At 42.0% G+C, this 20,143-nt stretch overlaps 1 protein-coding gene across 2 annotated transcripts in view; it reads right to left on the bottom strand.

The window, feature by feature from the left end:
- Positions 1-16,539, bottom strand: part of PTPN4 (protein tyrosine phosphatase non-receptor type 4) — a 178,229-nt gene extending 161,690 nt beyond the window's left edge. Inside the window, exon 1 of one of the 2 annotated variants that reach the window (XM_079923967.1) lies at positions 16,206-16,539. The gene's annotated coding sequence lies outside the window, so the exon portion shown is untranslated. The remainder of the gene's footprint in view (positions 1-16,205) is intronic. The other variant, XM_079923966.1, reaches the window with a different exon arrangement.
- Positions 16,540-20,143: the final 3,604 nt, after the last annotated feature.

Below are 20,143 nucleotides of genomic sequence, written 5' to 3'. Positions count from 1 at the left end.
AAAAGAGAAGCTATCAAGAGCATGATATAAAAGATACCTCTTAATTGGGGTAAAGCGTAAACAGTGGGAAAGCTACTGACTTTACATCCCCTCATAATACCATCCAATCCTACTTATTGCCTCATGTTCTCATGGATCCTTTTTTTGGTTGTAAAGAACTGATTATCAGTCTTTCACAAATAAAGTTAGATTAAAAGAGAAGGCACTCTGCAAAGGGGCCAAGACTATAAAAATACAAACTATTAGTACACATGGGAATACTGCGTAATAGGTAAGACTGTGGGCTCAGAAATCAGACTGCTTTAAGGTTCAAATCCTTACTACCTATATGACCTTGGACAGCTGCTGAGCCGCTCTGTGCCTCAGTTACCTCATCTATAAAATGAGTTGCTATGAGGTGAAATGAGATAATACATGAGAGGCCTTTAGCACAGCACCTGACGCTTAAAAGTATCTAATAACTGTTAGCCATATTATCATCATCATTACTGCCTCTAAACAGTCAAAACTGACTTTAGGAAAAAATTTGGAACTGCACATTATGCTTTCATTCAAATATTCTAGTTACACCAGAATTAAAACAGGGTATTATTAAAAGCCTCAGAAACCAGAGAAATCTAAGAAACAACAGTAATCCAGTTAGATGGAAAACAATTCATCAGAGGAACAGCAACAATTATAGGTGGAAAGATATTTGGGACCGTATTGAGGAGGAGTTTGCATTAATTTGGGCAAAAGTCGCACAGTCCAGGGACCAGCAAACTATGGCCCACAGGCCAAACCTGCTCACTGTCTGTTTTGGGGTCACGAGTTAAGAATGGTTTTTACAGATGAACATTCTCAATTGATCTGATGAGAGGGGATGCTAACTTTGAACCCTACTTAAGGGAAATATTATCCCATAAAAACTGATTATATTCTTCTCATTACTAGACCAATACAACAAAATATTATATTCAATTACTATATTTTGATTTCATCAATAAAAATTTGTGAAATTTATACAAAATAAAAGCCTCAAATAGAGTGTCTATACATGTTAGAGAATTAATGTTCCTCTTTACTTTCCCCTAACCCTTCCCTTGTTCAAATTATCTACTGAATGTTCCATAATGTGCCAGACAGAGAAAAGCAACATGACTATATCAACAAATAAAACAAGATAAAAGCTCCTGCCCTTATGGAGCTTCCACTCTAATGAGGAAAGGAAAAAAATGACATATATGTTATAAAGTAGTGAGCAGGGAATGTGGGGCAGGGAGCAATTTTAGATAGATGGGGTATTCAGAGCAGGCATGACTGAGAAGTTCACTTTCTGGCAGACTTGAAAGGAAGTCAAAGAGTGAGCCATATGGATGCTTGGCCCGGAGCCCGTGCCTAGAAAGGTGTTCAGGCAGAGGGAAGAACAACAAGAAGACGTGACATGGAGCACACCAAAGAGGCCAGTGTACCCTGAGAAAAGTGGATAAGGAGAGGGGTCAGAGACAGGGTCAGAGAGAAAGCAGGAGCCACGAGTCACGTGGGCCTTGGTGGCCATGGTGAAAACCTTAGTTTTCACTCTAACACAGGAATTTGAGCAAAGGAACACAGTCACCTCCCTTACACTACAAGCAGTGACACATGGGTGTTCGACTTGCAGCATTTCCTATCGATATGCTACATACAAAAAGCTTAGAATATGGTACAAGCAAGCTACTGTGCTCACAGAAAAATCAGTTAATGTCTACATTATAAATTGGTAAGAAAAAAAAATTAAGACTCTACCAGATAAATGAACAAAAAATTTACAGACTGTTTGCAAGAAGAAATGAAATCACTGATTTTTTTTTAAAAAGCCCAACTGCATTATCACTAAAAAGACATTCAAAATAAAACAAAGTGCCATTTATCACCCATTGCTAAGGAAACTGGTGGTAGTAAAAATTGGGTCAGGTCTACAATCCTGTATCTGAAACCTCTGGTTTCAAAACACTTTCAGAAGTGGGTTTTTTTTTGTTTTTTTTTTTTTTTTTTTGGCTGTGTTGGGTTTTCATTGCTGGCTTTCTCTAGTTGCGGCGAGCAGGGGCTACTCTTCATTGCGGTGCACGGGCTTCCGATCGCGGTGGCTTCTCTTGTTGCGGAGCACGGGCTCTAGGCACACGGGCTTCAGTAGTTGTGGCGCGCAGGCTCAGTAGTTGTGGCTCGCAGGCTCTAGAGCGCAGGCCCGGTAGCTGTGGCGCACGGGCTTAGTTGTTCCGCGGCATGTGGGATCTTCCCAGACCAGGGCTCGAACCCATGTCCCCTGCATTGGCAGGTGGATTCTTAACCACTGCGCCACCAGGGAAGCCCCTTCAGAAGTATTTTGAACTTCAGAATATTTAAATTATAAAGAGGTGATACTGCACAGCTACCTTATATTAAGTAACATTCTTGGTTGGGTCTGTCTAGGTAACACCCTGTATTAACCATACTGCTATTTAAAACTTCTGTAGAGAACCTTAAGAACGTTCACTCTAAGTGGAATAAATAATGTATAAAGAGCCTCACATCAGTATATGTCAAGTTTGGCTGCCAAATTAATTACAAAAACTTTTGTTTTTCAGGGGCTTGGGGATCTCAGAATTTCATGTAAGGAACTGTTGACCTACACAATTCTTTTGTAAACCATTATGCTAACATAGACCAAAAACCATAAAAATAACCGGACGCAAGGTGGGTCACAAGATCAGAATCACCTGGGAGAACTTTTCCAAATCACAAAACCCTTTCCAGTGAAGATTCCCCATTTCCCTAGTAGCTTCTGTCGCCATAGTAACTGACTGTAGTATGGATCCAGCTGGAAATATAAATAAACCAAGTAGAGTTGTAAAATTCCAATGTAAGTAAAACAATTCGGAAATCCTTGGAGTTTGTAAAAATATTTTACTTCCATGCAATAAGAAATACCTTAAAAAGAAACAGACAAAAGGAACACCAACCTTACTTTCAAAACTGATTCTTTCCCAAATTTTAATCTCCTTGGAAAACTCATTTATTCTATTCACTCGAAGTGTAGTCAATATTAATTAGCACATATCATATGCAAGGCACTGTGCATACCAGATAATACCAGGAGTGAGGTTTGGAGAGGTAGATAGGGGCTGACCATGAGTTTAGATTTTATCTTACACACAGATGGAAAGGCAATAAAAAAAAATCTGAATAGGGGCATAAAGTGATCAGATGTGCATGTCAGATCACTCTGGCTATAGTATAGAGGAGGGTTAAAAAAAGGGCAAAACCAATGGCAGAATACACTTTAAGGAGACTACTGCAAAAGTCCAGACAAGACACGATGACCTTTTAAAAAAATCATCCCTCACAATTTCATAAGTTGTGCCCAAGCTTCATACTGCCAAGTGGTGACAGGGCTACAACAAGGTAAATGAGGGTAGAAAGGGAAACTCAACAGTGCTGATGAGAGGCTGTTGGGACAGGCAATGAGAAAATGATATCCACAGCTTACAGTAGCAGGCAAGGCAGTGCCCCAGGCCAGCAGGGCCTTAGCTGTAGAGGGCAGACAAGCAGGTGGCATCCCAGCAGTCGGAAACACACAGTAGGGAGACATGTCTCTTTTCACGGTTCTTGATGAAAGGCACTCCAGCTGTAAGACTGGAGTTCAGGAATTCAAAAGTAGGGGACAGAAAATAGGACAGCAGCAGAAAAGACACAGATTCTGGACTCAAATTAACCTACTTTCAAAACCTAAATCTGATATTTTCTAGCTGTGAAGGTCTAGACAACTCAGCTTTTTGAGCCTCAGCTTCTTCATCTATAAAAAGGGGATAACACTACCTACTCCACAGGGTTGGTGGGAGAACTAAATGCAATCTCATACATTAAAACATCCAGTACAGTTCAATGAATATTAGTTTTGTCCTTTTCTCTTTTTCTTACTGAGTTTTTCATCTGAGCTACTGAAATCAGGAAGTCTTTTCCTTGGCCACAAAGTTGGAAAGGCTTATCCAACTAGGCATCAGAGGACTTCAGGTAAAGAAAGTAAGGCAGGTCATTAATGGAAAATGTCTCATGGGAGCACTAGTTCATACAGAAGTTGTGAAAGTGAGGGAGTTACACAAGTAAAAAGGGCATAAAAAACTAAAGCAGAGTAAAAGTTTAAATAATTAGGATCAGTTAGCCTAATAGTATACCGACACAACAGAATATGTCACTATATTTACATAAAAAAAGAAGGAAAAAAGTGGGGAGTTCTCTGTATATGGAAGTCAAAGGATCTCCAAGGTATATTTTAAATGAAAGAATTACTAAATAAAACATTAATATAGTATGCTACCTTCTACATAGAAAGGTAGGGGGAAACAATAATTTATATTTTGTTTCTATTAGCATAAATACTGGTAAAATACACGAAAACAAAAGTGTTTACCTATAGAGAGCAGGGAAGGGAGGGACAGACAGAGACAGAGTAGTACTAAGAAGTCTCAATATATGCTTTTTTATATTATTTTGAAATTTGAATGAAGTAGCCATACTTAACAACTGTCTCACAAAAAGGCAATATATACATTAAATTAATAATAAAACAAGATTAACAATGACTCCTGAATAACTCTGAAACTCACCATAAGATGGTAATCATTTGAAATGGGGGCAGGGAGCTAGCCCAGATGCCTACTGAAGTTCATTCAGGGCATTTCTTTGATATTAGGTGTTGCTACACAGTTTCTCTTACCCATCTTTCAAATAATCACTACAGTTTCTTTCTCTTAATCCCCCCAAAATGTTAAGGTATATGTAATCTTAAAAAAAAAAGATATTTTTTCGGGAATTCCCTGGCGGTCCAGTGGTTAGGACTTGGTGCTTTCACTGCAGGGGCCCGGGTTCAATATCTGGTTAAGGAACTAAGATCCCGCAAGCCACGACCAAAAAAAAAAAACAGTTTTCTTGATTCTGTTCCCTATTCCTCCATGACCTAAGAGATCTTCCTTCTTCCCCTTATGACCAAATTTCTTAGCGTTATCTAGTCTACGTTCACCATATGTCTAGTTTCCTCTATGTACTTTCTTATCACGCCCCCTACTGTAACTCTTCTGCTACAGTGAATCTCAAACTTTACTATACCTCAGAATAACTGTAGCAACAGTAGCATTAAGGCAGATTCCCTGTGTGATCACCTCCGCATTCCTCACTCATCCTTTCAAAAAATCTATACAGTCTGAGATGAAACTTGCGGAATGGGTATTTTTTATTCAGTAGCTCATTTGATTCTGATACAGGTGGCCTGCCTGAACACACCTGAGAACCAACTAGCTCAGGTCATAATAACTTTCCATCAGTCAAATTCAAAGCACTTTTGTTCTCATCTCTCCGCAGCATCTGACACCTTCCTGTAACTCCTTCCTCCATCACCTTCCCCCCACACAACTGGACTCTCCTCTCTCTTCTGAGCCCTTATCCTTTAAATGATGCTGGTGGGGGCCCTGCCAGTGGCCCTCTTCCTAACTTTACACACAATTCATAAGCAGTAACAGTCACATCCACTGCTTCAACTACCACCTATACAACCCTAAATTCTGACACTCTGAATTCCCAACTATTTTCAGGAAGCTGGAGGCTATTCAGTCAGTACAGGGGGAAAAAAGATGCTTCAACGTCATGCACATCTGAATTCAAAATATCTGTTCTGCTATTTACTGGTAATACGTCCAAAGTCACACACCTTTCTCAATTTCAGCTTTGTTATCCTTTAAAACTGGGGATAACACCTTTCTGACAAATTTTTGTTTGGATTAAATGAGGGAAATAAAAAGGTTAAATGAGAAGTTCCCTTCCCTTCCTAGCACAGAACTGACAGCATGCCCTGAGGACCCCATGCATGGGCCTCGAGGTGGCAGGCAGGAGACAACTAGCTTGGGGCAGGGAGACCAGCAGTTACAAGGGGACTGAGCAAGTAAGTAAATGTACTGAGGACAATGGGAGCCGAATCTCACTGCTGAAGATGGTACGTAGAAATATAGAGATGGGAAGACTAGAAAGACAGAAAGAAACCTGGAGTGTTAGACTGGAAATGGATACATCAGTGTGAACTTTTAAAATACACACACAGTGAGATGAAGAAAGAGATTCAGATGTGTACATATATACACATATTTCCTAGCTCTGTCTGCCCTAAATGTAAGGACACCCCAGCAGAAATGAGCACATTGAGCATCCAAACCTTGGTTTCTAAATACCACCTCCACTAAAAGAAATCAGGATTCCAATGGATGATTCCAGAGCTGGGACAGGAAAAGTACAAAATGAGTCTGGAACATCTTGATGTGCCAGAAAGTAAGGAAACACTCAAAGGATGGGGATGTGTCAAAAAGATGGGAGCCATCTTGAAGGGGCTCCCACTAGCCAAATCTAGGACAATTTAAGCATCAAAATAACATATAAAATTATAATAACTAATAAAACCCACTGAATAGGAACAGGAATCCATGGGTATATATTGATGTAAATAAAGAAATAAATTCCCTTATTTATTTACATCAATAAATGAACAAATACATGAAAGAAAGAAAACTTTTCAGTAAAAAATCAATTAATAAACGCAGGTGGCAACCTTCATAGCAGTGGTTGATCCAGGCAGGAGGCATCAGTGGACCGACAGCCAGTGGGCAGAGGTCTGATGAGGAACAGAACATTAACAAAATCTTGGAAATCTTCCCACAAAAGAGTTACCAATTACAAGAGGAAAATGATGACTGTATGATAAAGAAACCCAGCAGAAATGAACTCAGTAAGGTGCTCAAGGTTAAACATCGCCAGTGGTGGGACAACACCGTATGCCTCCCAGTGATACACTACGAAGAGCACACCATTCCTATGGTAATTCTTGGCAACAACGCATTCAGTCCACACACGAGCAACTACTGAGTGGACCGAAGTTAAGGGACATCTCACAGAACAAGAAAAGTCAAGGCCATAAAAGACAGAGAAATATCAAGGAACTGTTCCAAACTAAAGAGACATGACAATTAAACACAGTGTGTGATCCTGAACTGGATCTTGGACCAAAAGGGAAAGGAAGACACTACCGGGAGAGGTGGAAAACTCTGAATGGCCTCTGGGTTGTTTTTAAAATTTTTATCGAGGTACAGTTGATTTACAATATTATGTAAGTTTCAGGTGTACAACACAGCGATTCAATTATATATGTGTGTGTATATATATACTTTTAAAAAAATATTTATTTACTTTATTTACGGCTGTGTCGGGTCTTAGTTGTGGCACATGGGATCTTTCGTTGCTGCGCGTGGGCTTCTCTCTAGTTGTGGTGCACAGGCTTCTCTCTAGTTGCGGTGTGGAGGATCTCTAGTTGTGGCGTGCAGGCTCCTCAGCACATGGGCTCTGTAGTTGTGGCCCGCGGGCTTAGTTGCCCCACCGCATGTGGGATCTTCCTTCCCCAACCAGGGATCGAATCCACGTCCCCTGCGCTGGAAGGCAGATTCTTAACCACTGGATCACCAGGGAAGTCCCTATATATTCTTTTTCAGATTCTTTTCCCTCATAGGTTATTACATAATATTGAGTATAGTTCCCTGTGCTGTACAGTAGGTCCTTGTTGGTTACCTATTTTATACACAGTAGTGTGTATCTGTTAATCCCAAACTCTTGATTCCTCCCCCTGCCCCACTTTCCCCTTTGGTAACCCTAACCACATGTAAGTGATATCATATGATATTTGTCTTTCTCTGTCTAGCTTACTTCACTTATTATGATAATCTCTAGGTCCATCCATCTTGCTACAAATGGCATTATTTCATTCTTTTTTATGGCTGAGTAATATTCCATTGTGTATATATATATACCACATTTTCTTCATCCATTCATCAGGTGATGGACACTTAGGTTGTTTCCATGTCTTGGCTATTGTAAATAGTGCTGCAAATGAACACTGGGGTGCATGTATCTTTTCGAATTATGGTTTTCTCCGGATATACACCCAGAAGTGGGATTGCTGGATCTTACGGTAGCTCTTTAGTTTTTTAAGGAGCCTCCATACTGTTCTCCAGAGTGGCTGCACCGATGTACATTCCCACCAAGAGTGGGAATGTTCCACACCCTCTCCAGCATTTATTATTTGTAGACTTTCTGATGATGGCCGTTCTGATTGGTGTGAGGTAATATTCAATGAAGTTTCGATTTGCATTTCTCTAATAATTAGCAATTTTGAGCATCTTTTCATGTGCCTTTTGGCCACCTGTACGTCTTCTTTGGAGAAATGTCTATTTAGGTCTTCTGCCCATTTTTTGATTGGGTTGGTTTTTGGTTTTGGTTTTTTTTGATATTGAGCTGTAGGCATCTGGGGTTTTGAAGGTAGTGCTGTATCAATGCTGACTTCCTGATTTGGGAGTTATGTAAGAGACTGCCCATGTTTTGGTAAAAGCACACTAGATTATTTAGGAATGACAGGCATCAGGTCTGCAACTTGCTCTGAAATGGTTCAGAAAAGTCTAATTAGATGAGAAATGGTGCATTCCTCTGAAACAGAAGTAGAGATGAAAATGAGAGACCAGAAATAAGATGATTAGGTAGTTTCACTGAAATTTGAGAATCCAATAACAGAAGAGGAAAAGGGTTGAAGACAATGTCAAGGTTCCTTCTTCGGGCATCTGAAAGGGAAGGCCTCACTGCACGCACTACAGAGAGCCAAGCACAGCAAGATGTGGGCTTATCTTCCATATACACACAGTGTACGTAGTACAGTGTTAAAAAGTGGTTGAAGTTCATGTGTGGAAACAGGAGAGGGTGGGAGGAGGCTCATGGGAAATCCCTGTACCTTCCCCTAAATCATGTTGTGAAACTAAAGGTGCTATAAAAAAGTAAAGCCTTATAAAAACATATTTTTTAAGTTGCAAGAATAGTTCAAGGGAAAGGAAATTGGTTGAAGGGGATTCAGGAGCTCTTTGTGCTGTTCTTGCAACTTTTCTGTATGTTTGAAATTATTTCAAAATAAATTAATTTTTAAAATTCAACGAGCACTCATGACAACCTTGGTGCCTAGCCAAACGCCTGGCTCACTATGGGTACTCAATAAAAATTATTTGGTCTTCCCTTTCCAGTTGCCCAAAGAAGAAATCTTAGCATCATCATCAGCCTTCCTCTTTCACTACATCCAAATGGACTCTCAGTTCTCGTGAAACTGCCTAGTCAGTTTTCATTTCCAGGCCTACGTGCTCATTTCTGGCTCTTATCATCTCTCACCTGGACCGCTGCAGGAGCATCCTAACTGGTTTCTTCTCTGCTCCTTCTAACATCATTTTGGCACCATTCTTGTATCTCTGCATCATCATCTAGAAGTCAGGAGTTATCGTCCCTCATTTAAATACCTGTAATTGCTCCCAAAGTAAACGCTGATTTCCCAACCGTAGGGCACTAAAAAGACAGGCAGGAGCACCAAAAAGGGTATCTCAGATACACACACAAAACAGTGAAGCAATTCCTGCAGGGGACAGGGAGGGGAGAAGGAGAAAAGTGGAGGACTTTGACTGGACTTTCTTTATGTTTATTCTCAGGTTTGGTATTGGTTTTATTATTGATTATATATACTGAGAATGCCAGGGGGTGAGTGGGTACCATCAACTCTTCAAAACTAAGAGCCTCTAAAACCATGCTTTTCCCAATTTGGCACCAAAGAAAATAATAATTTTTAGCACACTAGGACAAGTCAAAGAGATTATTCTAGGTCAAAAGAAACCACCCTGGGTGGGTCCAATATGCTCTGGTCACATACATTGACAGATACCTTATTCTCTGGCACAATGGTAAACCATTCAGGGCACCCCAGTTGGGAAGCTCTATTCTAAAGGTCTTAATACGACTGCGCCCACAGACCAAACAAGGACCCTCACAAGGTTTTATCTCCCACCACAGTCAACACACATATACAAGCACACAGATTCACAAATCTGTATTTGTATTCACACACAAAATCAGACACCAACATGCATCTCATAGACAGACCATTTCTCTAAACACACTATGCATCCTTTCATACTTGTCTTTTTGCAATTGCTGTTCTCTATACCCAGAGATCAATTCCAACTCATCCTTCAAGACATCGCTCAAATGCCACTTCTCCTTTCCCCAGATCTTATTACACTTGTCATTCTGAACTGTAAGTGTTTGTTGACATATGTTACCACCCTAGAATTTGAGCTCAAGGACAAGAATCATTTCTTATTTACCGGTATACCAGTGATCCCTGTAACAGACATTCAAATGTCTGTTTAATTAACACACAAATCAATGTTCACTATATCATTCCCCAGTAAACCAAAATTTTCAAAATACATTAACTAAAACAATGAAGTATAATCTTATAATAAAACTAGCATCTTTTCCTAAACAAGAATACCCACTGTTCTGTGAGAGACTTGGCACAGAAATACTTAAACTATTATCCTAGTCGTAGAGTTTTAGACTGAGGAAACAAACCTACAAACAAGCTGTAAGCACAAAGGTATTCACTGCAGATTATAACAGTGGAAACTTTAGGAACAACCAAAATATTTAACAAGAGGTAAATGACTAAATCACCTGACTGATAAATCACCTGACTATCTAAGCAATTGTTTAAATTATATTCATGATGATGGGAAAATAATACCAGTTGCCATTCATTGATCATCTCTTCTATTTAAAGAATAACGCTGGGGGACTTCCCTAGTGGTCCAGTGGTTAAGACCGCGCTCCCAACGCAGGGGGCCCAGGTTCGATCTCTGGCCGGGGAACTAAATCCCACATGCCTCAACTAAGAAGTCTGCATGCCACAGCTAAGAAGCCTGCATGCCGCAACAAAGATCCTGTGTGCTACAACTAAGACAGGGCATAACCAAAACAAATAATAAATATTTTTTTTAAAAATGAAAGAATAAAGAATAATGCTGGATGCTTTATATATATTATCCTAATCCTCACAACAATTCAAGGGCAAGTAGTATTATCCTAATTTCATAGACAAGAAAGTAAGCACAGAGGTTAAACAGTTCGTCCAAGGTTTTTGAGACCAGATTCCAACCCCAAGTCTGTCACCTTTTCCCTACATTGCTCTTCCTCTACAATACAATGTTTCCAATATATTAAACTCAAAATTGTTATCTCTACCATACAACTTTACAAAAAAAATACAACAGGACAATGGCCTGGAAGGAAACAAAAATGTCTTTTAGAGTAGTGATTAAGGGTGAATGTTGTTACAGTATTTATAATTTTTTTATTAGCAACTTTTTAAAAGCAGAATTGCTGAGCAATGGACTAAATTCGTAAGGCACTACAAAAGAAACAACCCCCATTTTTAATTTCTTTACATGTTCATTAAGGACACACAGTAGGTAACATATAAAAACTTAAAAAGTACAAACTCAACTAACTACATCTAAGCAATCATATATTAGCACCAGGGTACTTATTACCAGTATTCAAAAGCTGATCATTATGACTGGATTAAGCAGCATTCTTCCAGAAAAAAGGTGAATTCTCTGGAAGACTTAAAGAAGAGGCATATGGATTGGAGACAGGAATGTTTAAACTGAAGAAACAAGGGCAGAAGGGGAAGAAAAAGAATGCTTTCTTCTTAAGTAAAAATGAGAAGCAGGGTTAGTGAGATGAAGTTGGTAAAAAACTTTTAAGGACAAGCAAACAAGTTTGGAATCAATTGATAAGCAACAGGGAACTGTAATATATTCTCAAATGGTAAGTGGCATGCTGAAAATAAGATCTTTAAAGATTCAAACTTTGTTCCAAGGTAAAGTACTGCCTTTGGTTACACAATGTTTTCGCCAAACAATTGGGGGGAAAATAATCCATTATCCTTTATGTGTGCTTTATATCAATACATACACTTTTCAAAAAGAGAAACTGACTAAACAAACAAAAGTCTTTATATAAGGAGTGTAAGGAGAAGGGGACCTTCAGATATAATGCTTGCAAATATTAAACGCTATTGTACATTTTAATAAGAATCATAGAACTTTAGAGTAAGAAGGGATGCTGGAGATAATCTTTTAGTGATAACCTCTTCTTCATTTTCACAAGGGATCAAGTTGAGGCTCATGAACTAAGTAACTTGCCTAATGTCATATACGAGCCAGCGGCAGATTCAATATCAAAACTCAGATTATCGGGAATTCCCTGGTGGTCCAGTGGTTAGGACTCTGCCCTTCCACTGCAGGGGGCATGGGTTCAATCCCTGGCAGGGGAACTGATATCTCACAAGCTGCATGGCGCAGCTTGGAAAGAAAGAAAAAAAAAAAACTTAAGATTTTCTAGGCAGCAAGATCTAAAGATCTAAAGTTGTGCTGTCCAATATTATAGCTACTAGTAACATCTGGTTATTTCAATTTAAACTGATTAAAATTAAATACAATTTAAAATTCAAGTCCGGGGACTTCCTTGGTGGCGCAGTGGTTAAGAATCTGCCTGCCAATGCAGGGAACACGGGTTCGAGCCCTGGTCCGGGAAGATCCCACATACCGCAGAGCAACTAAGCCGTGCGCCACAACTACTGAGCCTGAGCTCTAGAGCCTGCAAGCCACAACTACTGAGCCTGCGCTCTAGAGCCCGCAAGCCACACTCCTGAGCCCGCACGCCACAGCTACTGAAGCCCATGCGCCCTAGAGCCCACGCGCTGCAACTACTGAGCCCACGCGCTCTAGGGCCCCTGTGCCGCAACTACTGAACCCGTGTGCTGCAACAACTGAAGCCCGCACGCCTAGAGTCCGTGCTCTGCAACAAGAGAAGCCACCGCAATGAGAAGCCCGAGCACCGCAACGAAGAGTAGCCCCCGCTCGATGCAACTAGAGAAAGCCCACGTGCAGCAATGAAGACCCAATGCAGCCTAAAAAAATAAACTAAAATAAAATTTTAAAAAATAAAATAAAGTAAAATTCAGGTCGTCAGGCACGACAGTCACATTTCCAGTGCTCCATGCCACACGTGGTTAATGGCTACCACATCTGACAATGCCAAATAAGAGTACTGCCACCACTGCAGAAAGTTTAACTGGACAGCATGATCTAATGAATAAGCTTCAGAGTCAGACAGACCTAGCTTGAATTCTACTTACTAGCAGTGGGATCCTAGACAAGTTATTTAATTTCCCTTGGCCCCCATTTGGGGGAGGGGAGGGGGAGTAGGGGATTAATAATACTTACCTCACATAGTGTACTTGATGATTATGTGGGATAACATGAAAAGCCCCTTTACATTGTCTGGCACATAACAGACAATAAACACATCCCTCTGGATCCTTTTCTCTTCCTACTCCTCTATAAAACCTCCTTGTTAAAACATACAAGCACAATAACTCACCCAAATTAATATCTTCCCGGCAAGGTAATCCACAGTACCTAATTTTCATTCTGTTCCCACCAAATACTTGCACCTCTCTTCCAGCGTTTCTGCTCAGGAATAATGACATGAAGAATGAACGGGGTGGGGGGGAAACTGCCTCTAATGAAATGGAGGAGAATGTAATAATTTTCCCCTCTCATTTCCCATCCTATTTTAAATATGATTGTACTGACTGATCATGCAAAGTTAAAGAAATAAATTGCACTGCTCCTAGGTACCATACTTCCACACCACTAGAGAAGATCCTACAATACTTCACTATATTCCTTCTCACCATCTGGGCTACGAACTGAATATTAAATGAAGAAATAACACCTTCCTCCTACAGTATTTTTCTGGCAAACAATAAAAAGGATTTCCAGAATGCTAAACCAATCTTCAAGGCTTCACAGCTTAACGCAGTAAACTAATTTGACAAATCTAGACTACAGCATAAACTACTTCATAACATGCATGTTATTACCCAGAAAAACAACAAAATTCAACTCAGTTTGGAACCAGTGAGTTTCTGCCCATACTAAATTTTATTTAGGAGCAACAATTCATGCTTAGCCACATTAAGTCACACAGACTTGCCATTTGTAGTGAGGTCACTAATTTTACATTCCTAATAACTAACAATTAAAGGACAGCTTTAAAACATTTGTCTTTAAACATCCACCAAACAAGATTTCTCCATATTCTTAAAGCTTCCTTGTTGTTTAAAACTGACCATATAAATTTGGGGGGTGGGGAAGGGGGGAGGGTAGGAGGGAGTCCTCTCAATAACAATTAATAAAAGCGTCTCCTTGAAATTATCTGGCATTCTTACTTTGTTCCTTAAAGATAATTTGCTCAAAAACATGACCACAGACGGCCCCCCTTAAAGAGCTCAGAATAAGTCATAAACAAATACTAAATAGATAACACTGCACACTGTATTGTCACACTAAAATACAAATTGATTATGTTTAGCAGACAAAACTAAAATATTTCAAGTATACAAATCAGAGCTTAAGAAGTCTACGAGGGTCACATAAGTTAAAAAAAAAAAGCATTTAAAAAGTTTTTATTACTATCCCACATGAAGTACTTTATACATTAAAGTTAGGCTTCTATGCCTGAACTGATGAAATCTAATTGTGAGAGTCTATAATTTTTTTAAAGTACTTCTATAATAATGAAATGTACATTGGTCACAGTAGAACAGTTCAACTGAATTTTCCTGAGGCTGCATCCTAAGTACATCTGACCCAGAAAGTATTTTTAGCAAGTGTGTTCAATCAATGCTGGTTTTATGACTAGCCTAAATTAGAAATTGGGTGTCACAGATTTAAAGTAACAAAGTTATTAGGGACATTTTTAAAGATATTCAATTAGAAGATAAGAAAAAAACCCACAAGGTTTAAACAATTCAATACCCACAGCCTAGAATCTAAGCAGGTTAGAGGCAATAAGAAAGCCACAACCTCATCCATTGCTACTTTGGAGGAACCTGTGATTTTTCTAACTTAAACTTTAACCTACTCAATGAATATTAATAAAACTACAAAAGAGTGATGGCTCCTTGTGTTTTCAAATCTCTTGCCAAATGTCCGAAACAGATTAGCTAAATCACAAATATTCCCATATACAAAAAAAAGACCATGTTTCTCTTCTTATAAACCACTCAAGATCATGATATTGTGGGACCATGCACATGTTTCAGTGAAAAACGGTGACAGAGATATGTGTGCCATAAAAAGAGAGACATAAAAATGGCTTTTGCGGTAACTGGAGCATAAATTTATTCTGACAAAAAATGGTGGGATCCACAAAGTGATCGCACTCTTTTGTTATGAGTTAGTAATAAAGCTCTGTACAGAAAACAAACTTTTGCTTACAAAAAGCCTTTTAAAAAAAATCTGTAGATTGAATTTCTCAAATTCAAGATTTAACTCGAATATTTAGCTCTATTCCATTAAGCACCTTTTGGGATTTGAGTAATCATTTATTTTAAGGTCATCTCCTCCCCCCCCTTAAAAAAATGAGAAGTATATAAATCCGGATAAAAAATGCCCTGGCTTTCCTGTTCCAGTCTTCTTTTTACGCAAACCATCCTATACAAGTCGGATACTTTGGCTTTTTGGTTTTTTTCTTCTCCATAAACACGGCTTAAACTGTCCTGTTTCAACTGGGCCCGAGATCCGGTCACATCAACCCAATATTACTCCAACCTCTGACTCTAAAAGCAGTTGGTATATTGCAGACGTACCGGTTGTCCTAGAAAAGGCGCTTGAAAATCCTACACATCGCACTGGTCCACCGTGGTTCGCTGTCTAACGCCTCGCAGGCATAAAGTCTCCCTTTCTAAGTTCCCCAGAACCGTCGTACACGCACGCGTGCCACTGTAAACCGCTTCATCTTAAGGCAACCATGAGACACGCATCCGCACGTCCTCAACTTTTCCTTCTGGCTCAACTGCAGATGCCTAAATACAAGTATGCACCGGCAGAATCATAAAAGGTTTTTTAAAACTTCAAGGGTAGGGACGGTATGTCCGTGCAGGAAGCGCTCAAACGAGCCAATTAAAAAAAAAAAAAAAAAAGAATCCTACCAGCAATGGAAAACTCAGAAGACTCTAAAACCTCACCTCGAGTTTAGGGGCCCTGGAACATTCCATCCCCTCTCCCCCGGCTGCCCCACAACAGAGACTGCAACCAAAACCCGCAGGAGGTCGGAGAGCAGAGGCCCCTCGAAGAAAGGGAGGGGGCAAAAAGCATCATCTTCCCCTGAGATCCGGCCGCAGGTACCAGCCTCGCGCGCCACGCAGGGCCGGCCGCCGGCGGGGACCCAGAGCCTCTTACCTTCGTGCCCCAGCCGCGTCCTCCCGGCTGCAGAAGAAAAGCCTGGAGGCCCGGCCGCGCCGCCCCCGGGGCTCCCTCAGCGCCCGCCCAGCAGCCGGCGCCGCAGCGGCCGCGCCACGGCCCCGAGCCGCCGGCACCACCTCATACTGCGGGGCTGCCGCGCGCTCCCGCACCTCCCTGCGGGGACGAGCTAATCCAGCCCCGCAGTGGGGCCGCGGAGAAGGCGGCCCGGGGACCCCGGCGTCCTGAGAGAACAATGTGGGGCCGCGAGGAGGAGGAGCGGAACACCGCGGCGCGAGCGGGCGGACAGCAATCCCGGGCAGCGTTTGTGTGCGAGCGTGCAACGGGCGCTCGGCCCCTCCCTCCTCCTCCTCCCCCTGCCCCCCCCCCCCCCCGCCGTCTCCTCCTCCCTCAAGCACACCCCGTCTCCCAGGCCGCAGCATAGCAACCGAACATGGCGGCTGCGCAGACGCCGCCAGTCAGCGGCCGGGAGCAGCGGCGGCGGCCACGGGAGGCGATCTCGCGAGAGGCGAGGCCGAGCCCCCTCCCGCCGGCGCGGGCTGGAAGCGGCTGCACAAGCCGGAGCGCGGGGGACGCGCAGGTGCGAGGGAGGCGGGACCTGGGTAGGTGGGAGGGGCTGGAGGAGGGGGCGGAGCGCCGTGGCTCCACCCCGTGGCCCCGCGGCTGTTGGTCACTGAAACTGCGAAACCCCTCCGCCGGCCCCCCACGCAGGACCGACTGACCTGAGGGGCAAAAACCGAAGTTTGAAGAGGAAAACCAGACCTCTTGGCCCCAGGTGGTCCGCACTTCAATGCTGAAAGAGGATACAGGTTTAGGATGCAGTTTTGAATCATTTCCTCTCCTAAATATAGACCCTGAAACAAAGAACAAACAGCGTTCATCTCTAAAACAAACGTTTGGTTGCCTCTGTGTGCCAGGAACGGTGTGCTTTTAAAGGTGGAATTCTTTCGTTCTAAACACGCGTATGAACTGGGTGTTACCAGCCGGGGTTTTTAGCCAGGTGCATTCTAAAATCTTACTGATGGTACGAATGTATTGGCGGTGAGACAGATGCCTGCGGGCTGGGTGGTAGCTGAAATGATGCCAGGGGGAATTTGGGGGCGGTCACATTTCCTTTCCAAATTCATTCTTGTCTGAGCCCTTTCCTGTCGTGTGCCACCTTCGTGCTCTTCCTCGCTCTTAGCTTCAGCACCCCACCAGGGCCGGCCTTCTTAAAACGTCCTTTCAAAAATCACTTTCCCTCCAAGCCGACAAAAGGCCTGTTCACTCATCAGGGGTGGTTTTTGCAAGATGAAACCTTGCAAATTTGTACAAATGTGTGAAAGACGGCATTTTCTATTGAGCCTCTTCTCCCTCGCACCCCGGCTCAGTTTTTCCATTTGAAGAAGACAGCCTGTCAGTCCGTATTGCTCTGCTTTACCTCTTCGAATGACTTTCCTTCCCAGAGCTTAGTTCCAGCCCGTGCTCATCCGTCCTTCCCAGACAGGCTTTCCTGCCTCTACTTCTCCGTTTTCTGTGCCTTTGTTCATGCTGTTCCCTCTACCGAAATGCTCTTCCCTTCATCTCCACCTGTCAACAGTCAAGTCATCCGCCAACCGCAGATCACAGAGGACTGCCACCGGAAGTAAGAATTTCTTCCTCCTCTGACATGATACTTCTAGGTTTATACCTCCCTTTTTCTTATCACATTTTATTACATTTTATTATAGGATCCCGGGCTTCCCTGGTGGCGCAGTAGTTAAGAATCCGCCTGTCAATGCAGGGGACACGGGTTCGAGCCCTAGTCCGGGAAGATCCCACATGCCGCGGAGCAACGAAGCCCGTGTGCCGCAACTACTGAGCCTGCGCTCTAGAGCCTGCGAGCCACAACTACTGAAGCCTGTGAGCCTAGAGCCCGAGCTCCGCAACAAGAGAAGCCACCGCAATGAGAAGCCCGCGCACCACAAAGAATAGTGGCCCCCGCTCGCCGCAACTAGAGAAAGCCCACGTGCAGCAACGAAGACCCAACACAGCCAGAAACAATGAATAAAATAAAATAAATATAGGATCCTCATCCCCGTGTGGGTCTTATTGCCGCTGTCCATGGGGAGCTGCTGGAGGTGAGGACCCTGTCTTGGCCGCCTTTGTGTCCCTCTTATGCCTGATGACAGTGACATTGCCTGGTGTCCAAAAAGTTTGTTGAAAGAATGAAATGCTTAAAACTTTAATTGGTGGGATTTCGAGAAGGTACTTGAGACAGAGCAGGCTCTTACTCAGCTTCAAACCTGGTAAACTGCTGTGTCTCTGAGCGATTCACATCTGGTCTGAATCTGTCTTTGTTGATGCCCTGTAGAGCCTCGTAACTAGTCCCCCAACTAACCTTCCTATCTCCAGACCTTCTCCCTCAGCCCCTTCTTCCTACCCTCATCCGTAAACCACAGTGACCTTTCATACAAATAGAAATCTCACTTATAATATAAATATAGCTGGAGTCTCAACCTTGGAGGGACAGGAGGGGGATACCCTTTGCTTTGGGAAACGGCACAGGATGAATCATTTAAGGTAAATGGATGGAAGCCTCCTATCTGTCTACTATTCTTTAGGAAAACTGTGAAGTCACTTTTTAAAAAGTGAGATATAGCTGACATACTGTAGTGCTTTTTAGTATATTTGCAAAGTTGTGCAGCCATCACTACTACCTGATTGCAGAACACTTTCATCACCCCAAAATGAAACCCCATACGCGTTAGCAGTCCCTCCCCAGTCCCTCCTCCCCCAGCCACTGATAACCACTAATCTACTTTCTGTCTCTAGGGATTTGCCTGCTTCGGACATTTCCTATAAACGGAATCGTACGTTCTGCAAATTCTCTCTGAAAATGCGTGCATTTTTGCTTTTATTTAAATTATAACCTTTAAAAAATTAATAGATGCCTATTCTGGATCATTTTGATGACCACCTTGTCACCAAACACTGCCACTTGATTTAGTACTTGGCACCAAGAACTATAATTTTAACCTTCTTGGGCTAATGAGAAAAAAAATAGAATACTCCTTGTAGAGATAGCCTTCCAGCTAGACGAAGGTCAAGCGTCCTCATGGCACACTGTGCAAAAGTTTCACAGAAATTCAAATACAGAATATTGGGATAATTAAGTCAATTATAAGCTCGCCTAAAAAATCCCGTACCAGTGGGGTGGAGGGATAAATTAGGAGGTGGGATTAACATATACACACTACCATATATAAAATAGATAAACAACAAGGACCCACTGTAAGGCCCAAGTAGGCACTATAGCGTAAGGCACTATATTCAATCCTCTGTAATAACCTCTACGGGAAAAGAATCTGAAAAAGAATAGATATATGAATATGTATAACTAAATCATTTTGCTGTATGCCTGAAACTAACACAACAGTGTAAATCAACTATACTTCAATATAAAAATAAAAATTTTAAAAAACACCATACCATAGCAGTGAGTTTCATAGTCTCATCACAAAGAACAATTTAATTTCAGCAAAATTTCATCTACATTACATACCTAACATTAATTGAAATTTTAATTTTGTTAATGTGCAAAATTGTTGTCATTTTATAGGTGTAGAAAGGCTATGAGAATAAGGACTTTATACCTAATCTTGTATTTACACAAAATGAAGAAACATAATCTAAAGAATTTAAATTGAGAGTTGGCAAGATTTTTTTTTTCAGCTCAGAGTGGCCTCAAACATTACTAGATATTGACAGACACTGCTCTTAACTGATTGTTTTTTTTTTGCGGTACGCGGGCCTCTCACTGTTGTGGCCTCTCCCGTTGCAGAGCCCAGGCTCCGGACGCGCAGGCTCAGCGGCCATGGCTCACGGGCCCAGCCGCTCCGTGGCATGTGGGATCTTCCCGGACCAGGGCACGAACCCGTTTCCCCTGCATCGGCAGG

Source organism: Stenella coeruleoalba, assembly GCF_951394435.1.
Source record: "Stenella coeruleoalba genome assembly, chromosome: 6".
In the NCBI taxonomy this organism is placed as follows: Eukaryota; Metazoa; Chordata; class Mammalia; order Artiodactyla; family Delphinidae; genus Stenella; species Stenella coeruleoalba.
Note: the sequence above shows the minus strand (reverse complement) of the source record. Positions and strands in the feature narration are given on the sequence as shown.